A 9,437-nucleotide genomic window follows, 5' to 3' on the forward strand; every position below is an offset into this window, starting at 1 on the left:
GGAGATTTTTCTGATGATAAATTCCCTCATCTTTTCTGTATCTGTGAATGTTTTTATTTCTCCTTCATATTTGAAGGATAGCTTTGATAGGTATAGTATTCATGGCTGAAAGTTCCTCTCTTTCAGGACTTTAAATATTGGGGTCCACTCTCTTCTAGCTTGTAGAGTTTCTGCTGAGAAATCTGATGATAATCTAATGGGCCTTCCTTTATATGTTGTATTCTTCTTTTCCCTGGCTGCCTTGAGAATTTTTTCTTTGCTGTTGGTTTGTGTCAATTTCATTATGATATGCCTTGGAGTAGGTTTGTTGGGGTTAAGAAAACTCGGAGTTCTGTTTGCTTCTTGAACTTGAGGCTTTAGTTCTTTCCACAGGCTTGGGAAGTTCTCATCTATTATTTGTTTGAGTATGTTCTCCATTCCATTTTCTCTCTCTTCTCCCTCTGATATACCTATTATTCTTATGTTATTCTTTTTGATGGAGTCAGATAATTCTTGTAGGGCTATATCATTTTTTTTTTAATTTTTGAGTCTCTTTCTTCTTCTCTCTGTTGTGCCTCAAGTTGCTTGTCTTCTATTTCACTAATTCTCTCTTCTATCTGACCTGTTCTATTAGCTAAGTTTGTTACTTTGTTTTTCAGCTCGTGAATTGAGTTTTTCATCTCTGTTTGATTTGTTTTTATAGTTTCAATTTCCTTGGACATATATTCTTTGTGTTCATTGAGTTGTTTTCTGAGCTCCCTAAATTGCCTTTCTTTGTTTTCTTGTATATCTCGGAGGATTTTTAGGATTTCTATCTTGAATTCTCTGTCATTTAGCTCCAAGGTTTCCAATATATTAAATTTTTCTCCATAGATTTTTTCCTCATCTAGCTGTGTTACCTCTCTTTCTTTTGTATCCATGATATTTGATTTTCTCTTCCTTAATGGCATCTGAGGGTGGTTTTGTGTGAGATTTAATAAAGAATAAAAAGTTAAAAAAATAAAAAATCAAAAAGTTTTTTTTAAAAAAAATAATTATGAAATAAAGAAAAATAAAATAAAATTAAAATTAAAAAAAGGAAATTATTCCCCCCCTCCTTTTTTCCTCTCCTCTCCTCTCCCCTCTTTCTTGAGAAAATCTTGTGGTGAACTGTGAATTATAACAAACAATGCCTGTGATGGAGGGCCTGAATTGTGGAAAAGTAATAAAGGGGCAAGAAAAAGAAAAAAAAAGAAAAAAAAAGAAAAAAAAGGGGGGTATGGACCCACAAAAAGCAAATAAGGAAATAATTTGGGCCAAGAATAAAATGATTTGCTTTTAGGTGTTGGTTGTCTAAGAATTATGATGAAAGGAATAAGAGGAAAACAGAAAAATGGGGGGACAAATTAGAAAATTACTATTGTATTTAGTGGAACAAGAACTAAATGAAATGGAGAGCCAGGGATGGGAGCACTGCTAGTGAGTTAAAAACGTGAAGTAAAACCCCCCCAAAATGCCACAAACATAAGTTTGAGTCCCAGATAAGATCATTTGTTATTGAGGTTTGAATGAGAGGAGATGTAAAGGAGAAAGGAAAAAACTAATATAGAGGGAGAAAAGAAAGAGGAAGAGAGAAAAAAAGAGGGAACCACTAAAAGAAGAAAAAAGAAAGGAGAGAGAGAGAGAGTTAAGGGTTTTGGAGTGCAACCCTCATAGAGAGAAAGGAAGAGGAGAGAAAAGATTATGGGAGATGTAACACTTATAGGTAATGTAGTTCAAGGAGAGGAGATAGTAAGACTGGCAGAGAGTTAATCGGCCAAATTGGAGGAGGAAAAAAAGTATCAAGAATGAAGATAAGAGAAACAAACGAACAAATATAATAAAATGGGATAGGTTATAAAGTCTGCAGATTATTCTTGATTTTGAGAGGTTATCTTCTTGCTTCTTCTTTTCTCTCCCTCTTCCTGGTCGGTGACTCTGTACCCCGGGTTCTGCCTCTTTGGCATGCTCAGTAGAGTTTTGCAGTTGATAAGTCTCTATGGCAATGTCATGTATTGTGCTTTAGTCTCGTTGGCAGTCGAGGCTCATTAGCATTTATAGGCTCTGACAGTGAGAGATCCTGTGTTCCTGGAGCCTTTCTCCTAGTCTTTCCTTCCTCAATTAGTAGCCTGATAATCCAGCTATGGGGTTGCTGCTGCCTCTGCCTGGATAGTAAGAGGCTCAAAGAGCTGGCAACTCCCCACTCTATTTCCACTCAGCACAGGGCTCTGGGTAAGGCTCAGTCAGTCAGAGCTGCTAGCATAATCAGGCGGGCTTTCCGCCCACTCAAAGACCTCTGGCTCTGCCACTCTGTCCGGTAACACAGGCGGGCGGCCACTTCCGGGGAGCTTGGAGGAAACTGTGCTCACTATGTGCGCGCGCAGACCAGGATATCCGGCCAGCAGTCTCACACTCTGAGTGAAACCCCTGACCGCATGGAAAAGTTGCAGCATTGGAATTGGCTTTCGCTTCGTCCCCGTGTGCGGCTTTTGCAAGGCGCTGGGGCAGCCTGAGATTCCGCTTTGGCCCACACACAGGCCCCTGACTCTGCCCCTTTGTGCGATAACATGGGCGCGCACTGCCGAGGCACTCGGAGGAATCTCTCACTCCCTATCTGTGCGCACAGACCAGGATATGAGGCCGGCCGCGTTTCCCTCTGAGTGAAACCCCCACCAGCACGGAAAATTTCCATCGTTAGAATTAGTTCTCGCTCCCTCCTGTGCACGGCTTTCCCAGGGCGCTGGGGCTGCCCAGAGATTCTGCTTTCGGCCCACAGAAAGACCTCTGACTCTGCCTCTCTGTGGGGTAACACGGGCACCCACTCCCGGGGCTTAGGAAGAAATCTCTCGCCCACTAACTGCGCACCGACCAGGAGATCGGGTAAAATGGCTGCCCCACTTGTCTTTCTTTGTTTGGATTTGGCGCGAGTGTTAGCTTGTATTGCCCGGGTTGCCACAGGATCAGTTTTTCCTCGGCTTGGATCTCCGTTCCACAGCCTGGTTCGGCCGTTTGTGCCGCAGCCTGGATCTATTTACCCCCTTTGCCCTCCTCAGTTTCTATATTCACAGTTACCAGAGAAAGCCGCCCTGTTTAGGTTAGTGAGGAAGGCGGAGCATTTCTTACTCCCTAGTTCCTTCGGGGTTTGGTTATATATTTAGCCAATTTTTCACTCGACCATACCTTCGGGTGTATTGCAAAGCATCTGGAGGCTCCAAGTATAGGTTTTTCTGTTTCTGGTTGAAGATTTTGTTGAGTTTTGGGGGAGATTTATGGGTATCGCTTCCTACCCCGCCATTACTCTGACGTCATCTCCTTATTTTCTTAAACATCTTTACATTAGGTACAAGAATAATTTAGTTTTAATTCTGTTCAGTACATTCTTTTGGTCTTGGAAAGTCACTTTCCATAAGAGAACTAACAGATTAATAGCATCAGATTGGTTTTTAGAATCTTTTTTTTTTTTTTTTTTGTATTTTTTTGAAGCTGGAAACGGGAGAGACAGACTCCCGCATGCGCCCAACCCGGATCCACCCAGCACGCCCACCAGGGGCGACGCTCTCCCCACCAGGGGGCGATGCTCTGCCCCTCCGGGGCGTTGCTCTGTCAGGACTAGAGCCACTGTAGCGCCTGGGGCAGAGGCCAAGGAGCCATCCCCAGCGCCCGGGCCATCCTGGCTCCAATGGAGCCTTGGCTGCGGGAGGGGAAGAGAGAGACAGAGAGGAAGGAGGGGGTGGGGATGGAGAAGCAAATGGGCGCTTCCCCTATGTGCCCTGGCTGGGAATCGAACCCGGGTCCTCCGCACGCCAGGCCGATGCTCTACTGCTGAGCCAACCAGCCAGGGCCAGTTTTTAGAATCTTAACTGTGTGTGGCTCAGAATCATGTTTGATGTGAGATATACCTCAGCAGGCAGCATTTTCACTCCTTTCAGAGAACATATTTCAAAGAGTGGTTGTATTGTCAACATCTTCCTATTTATAAAAATCATGTCTGTTTGGGCTACAGTTGCAATTACAAAGACATTTAGAGATTTTATTAAATTTTATCTGGTTCCATAAATAGTAACAAGAAAAAGAGGAGAATCTAAGGGGGAATAGGCAAATTTATTAACAATAAGAAAAAAAGGCTTATGTTAGTACAGAAGTTTTCAGAGCAGTTAAATTATGGGGAGGGATGCGAAGTTTAGGGGGCAAGGAAACATATAGTTGGCAAGACAGGACATAAAAAGAAATTACCAGTTACTGTCATTACCATTTCATAAAAGAAGGATATTTTAAAATCAGATAAATAGTAAGAAAAGAATTTTTGAATAAAAGCCAGTCCTTTATGAATGAATACATTTAGTTTATAAAAAACTCAGCACATTGATTTTATTTTTCTCATTTAGTGCTTAATAGTGAAAGCCCTATTTTCATTAACTATTGTAGGACATTGATATTTGAGTTTTAAAATAATTTATTGATTTGAGAGAGAGAGAGAGAGAAACATTGATTTATTGTTCCACTTATTCATGTATTCACTGGTTGATTCCTTTTTAAAATTTTTAAAAATTGATTTTAGCGAGAAAAAGAGAGAAAGACAGGAACATTGATCTGTTCCTGTATGTATCTTGACCAGGGATCAAACCGGCAACCTCTACATTTTGGGAGGATGCTCTCATCAACTGAGCTATTTGGCCAGAGCAATTGGTTGATTCTTGTATGTGCCCTGACTGGGGATTGAAACTGCAGTCTTGGCATATCAGACAACACTAACCAACAAAGCTACCTGACTAGGGCTGATGTTTGAGTTTTTAAAAATTTAGTGATTCTTCTACCTTTTTGATAAATCCTTAATATTCTGCTACAAAAAGAAAGAAAAAGAAATATAAGGGCACTATAATGTTTATAGTTTAAAAAGGCAGTTTTCTTTTTTCTTTTTATTTATTCATTCTTAGAGAAAGAGGTGAGAGAGAGAAAGAGTAAGGATGAGGAGCAGGAAGCATCAACTCCCATATATGCCTTGACCAGGCAAGCCTGGGGTTTCGAACTGGCAACCTCAGCATTCCAGGTTGACGCTTTACCCAGAGTCACCACAGATCAGACAGCAGTTTCCTTTGAAAAATAAAAAGAACTACAGGCATTTTCCATGCCTCTGATAAGAGAAGAAGGATGTGATTGGGAACAGTCATTATTATGTGCACTATAGTATGGCATAATGAGAGAGCAAGGCTTTCAGAAGTGGGCCAGGCTTAAACAATAAAACATATGAAAAAGAAATAAAGAAGATGATCTCATTCACAATAATATTAGAAACAATAAAATACTTAGGAATAAATGTAACCAATGAAGTGAGAGATCTGTATACTGAAAACTATAATGAAAGAAATTGATGAAAGACTGGTGAAAGAATTTAGTAGATAAAAACAAATGGAAATGTATCCTATGTTCATAGATCAAAACAATTTATATTGTTAAAATGTCTCTACCACCCAAAGCTGTCTATAGATTCAAAACACAATCTCTATCAAAATTTCAATAACATTTTTCACAGAAATAGAGAAAACAATCCTACAATTTTAATGGAACCACAAAACACCTTGAACAGCCAAAGTAATATTGAGAAAACCAGAGGCATCATGCTTCCTGATTGCAAACTGCAAGGTAGGTCAAAAAATAATTTTACAGTTGTGAGTACATGAAACACAGAGTTTATTCTTGTATTATCTGTTAATTATTGTATTATTTTCCATATGAACAACTGTAAACCTACTTTTTCCCCACCCCATATATTTCAAAGCTATTGTAATTAAAGCAGTTTCATACTAGTGTAAAAATAGATACACAGACCAATGGAACAGAGTAGAGAGCCCAGAAATAAATTCCTGCATATATGGTCAACTAATATTTAAGAAAGGAGCCAAGAACACTCAACAGATAAAGAATGGTCTCTTCAACAAATAGTGTTGGTAAAACTAGATAACCACAGGCAGAAAAATGAAACTGTATACTTCTTTTACACCATAAAAATTAAGTCAAAATGAATTAGACTCAAACATAATGAAGAAGTACAAACTGGTCGTTACAGTAGTCACAGGAATGTAAAATTCAGCATAGGAAATATAGTCTATGATATTGTAATAACTATGTATGGTGCTAGGTGGGTACTTGAAGTAGTGAGGGAATCACTTTATAAAGTATATGATTGTCCAATCACTATGCTGTACACCTGAAACTAATACAGAATAATATTGAATGTCAACTGTAATTAAAAAAATAAAATGATAAGGAACAGAAAATAAGAGGTAAGTGTTGGTAAAGATGTATACAAAAGGGAACACTTGTACACTGTTGGCAGAAATTTTTTGGTTGAGCCACTGTGGAAAGCAGTATGGAGTTTCCTTATACAGTAAGTTTTCAACACTGTGGCCCTGGCCTATTGACTCTGTGGTAGAGCATCAGCCCATAGTATGGAAGTCCTGGGTTCGATTCCCAGTCAGGACACACAGGAGAAGCGACCATCTGCTTCTTCACCCCTGCCCCTCTTGCTTCTCTCTCTCTCCCTTAAAGCAGCCAAGGCTCGATTACAGCAAGTTGGCCCTGGGCACTGAGGATGGCTTCAAGGCCTCTGCCTCAGGTGTTAAAAAATGGCTCATGTTGCAATGGGAGCAAGGGCCCCAAATGGGCAGAGCATCGCCCCCTAGTGGGCTTGCCAGGTGAATCCCAGTTGGGGCGCATGCAGGAGCCTGTCTCTGCCTCCCCTCCTCTCATGAAAAAAAAATTCCATTGTGATATGTTTTTAGTACCCTTTGGAGACCCATGCTGGACGGACCTTGCTCCATATGTAATGATCATGAACGTTCAAAGATGAGGTACAATGATAGGGAATGCATGGCCCAAGAAAATAAATATCACATGATACATGTTTTTAAAAATGAGGGTTGTTGCCCTGCCAGGTTACCCAGAGGATAAAGCAACCATCCAGCACACCAGAGGTCATGGGTTTGATCACTGCTCAGGCCACATAGGAGAAGCAATCAATAAATACACAACGAAATGGAACAACTAAGTGAAACAAGTTGATGCCTCTCTCTCTCTCTCTCTATCCCTCTCTTTCTTTCTCTCAAATCAATGGCAAAATAAATAAGTAAAAATAAATAAGAAAATAAATAAACAAATAAAACAAAATGAGGGTTTCTTCTTAGGTTTGTGCTATCTTATAATAATTTTCCCAAGAAACTCATTAAGCCTGGGTGTGAAATTACTAGGCAGCAGTGTATTTCACCAACAATTGACCTGGAGTCCTGAAAACCATTGAAATGAAAAGAATAACCTGGTCTCTTCTGTAAAATCAGTACAGGATTCTCATTTACACTTATCAAAAAAAAAAAGTATTTCTATCCAAATTAACTAACCAGTAATATAATATTAGGCAATTATATTAGACATTGTTTCCAAGAGATTGAATTACATCAAATTATTCCCATGTTGGCTTAGATCTCCAAGCCAAATATTTTCCAAGGGCCATGTGTTATGAATATTTGTGTTACATCTGGGTTTCTGTGGGCCAGAAAGGGTACTCAGAATCACAACATGCATCAAACATATATACATGAGCGGCACTGTAATGAACAATATAGTAAGCGATTTTGGAGCAATCAATGTGGAAAGGTTAAAGAGGCTAATACCAGTGTGAGGAATGGAAGAAATTCAACTATCAGCAGTGAAACATTACAAAATTATTTCCAGAACAAATGCTAAAGTATAAATGAATGAACAAATGAATATATGTAACAGTAAGCAACTGTCTAGAATGCATTGTAAAAGCACTTGCCGCCTGACCTGCGGTGGCTCAGCAGCCACAGTGTCGACCTGGAATGCTGAGCGTGCTGGTTTGAAACCCTGGGCTTGCCCAGTCAGTCAAGGCGCATACGAGAAGCAACAAGTACAAGTTGATGCTTTCCGCTCCTTCCATCACCCCTTTCTCTCTCTCTCTCTCTCTCTCTCTCTTTTTTCTGAAATCAATAAAAAAAATCTTTTTTAAAAAATAAAAGGAAAAAAAAGGAACATGGTTTTTTAGCTCAATAGCTGAGCGTCTTCACCAGCTTCACATCGCATGTACACACATAAATCCAAATTTAAAAAATGAAATTTTTCTCAGTAGGCACAATTTAAATATATTTGAAAATAATAATTTGGCAACATGATAGAAGAAACAGGGAGAAGCTATCTCTGCCTATCTAAGAAGAAGGCAATGAAGATCTACATCCCACCTTTCTGTCAGTTTTTGCTTTAACTATTTCATGCCACATGTGTCAGTAGGCATTCTAGACCAGCGTTGTTCAGACACCCATCGCAGAAAAACACTGTTCTAGACTCTTTCCCTGAGTACTGCTGTCCTGAAATCTGGCACAATGTAATCCTTTCCCAGAAAGGAAAGAAATTCTATTATTTCAGTGCTTAATATAAGTTCACTTGGTAGCCATCTGCTCTTCAATTTAATTCCCTCCAACAACTTTATTGTAGGGTGATAGTAGCAGCTGAGTTTTGCCAATGAGGAAGTTGAGGCCCAGAGAACTGAAAAGATTTGCCTAAGTTTCATGGCTAATTTCCGCAGAGAACTCAGGCTCCTCAGACCGTCCTAGTCCACTGCCTACTCCTCCAGCTGCCTCTCCTGGCACAACACCCATGCTGTTAAGAAACTTCCGTGACACATGGTTCTATAGCCGGTCAATTGACCAGGCCCAAATTAGCAGGAAATGGTTGCTGTTGGGAGGGGCCATGACATGAAATGCCAACCCAAACAAAATCTTTTTACTTTCAAGGAAAGTTTGGATTTAAATCTAGAAGACAGTTATTGAGTACTTTCTATGATCAGACACAGGGCTATATATTTTTTCACATATCTCTATTGTCACAACAAATGATTTTATTGATATGCACTAAGGTAACAGAAATTTCATATTTTTTAAAAACTGGATTGTACTACATGGTTAAAGAGAGACTTTTAGAATTTTGTCTGTATCTCCTCTTCTTGAGAGGGATGTGATCACTGACTGTCTGAAAAGCAAGCTCATTTGGGTCAGTGGTGAGCCAGCCTGCTCAGGGCTGTTCTGGAGCAGGAGCCGAGAAATACCTAAATCAAAGGAGCTTGTTTCTTCAAGCTCTTCTGGCAGCGATTCTGACAGTGACGTTGACAAAAAGTTAGAGGAAAAAGCAAGAGACTTCAGAAAAACCTGTAAAGAGGCAAAAGCCTGGTGAAACTTCAAGAGCCCTGTCATCTTCTAAAGCAGAGCAACAGCGCAGAGATGATAACATGTTTCAGATTGGGAAAATGAGGCAGTCAGCGTTCAGGACTTTAAAGGAAAAGTCCTAATTGATATTAGATAATATTGCATGGATCCAGAGGTGAAATGAAACCAGGAGAAAAAGGGATATTTTTCCAAATCCAGAGCAATGGAACC

Source organism: Saccopteryx bilineata, chromosome 3 (genome assembly GCF_036850765.1).
Source record: "Saccopteryx bilineata isolate mSacBil1 chromosome 3, mSacBil1_pri_phased_curated, whole genome shotgun sequence".
NCBI classification, from domain to species: Eukaryota; Metazoa; Chordata; class Mammalia; order Chiroptera; family Emballonuridae; genus Saccopteryx; species Saccopteryx bilineata.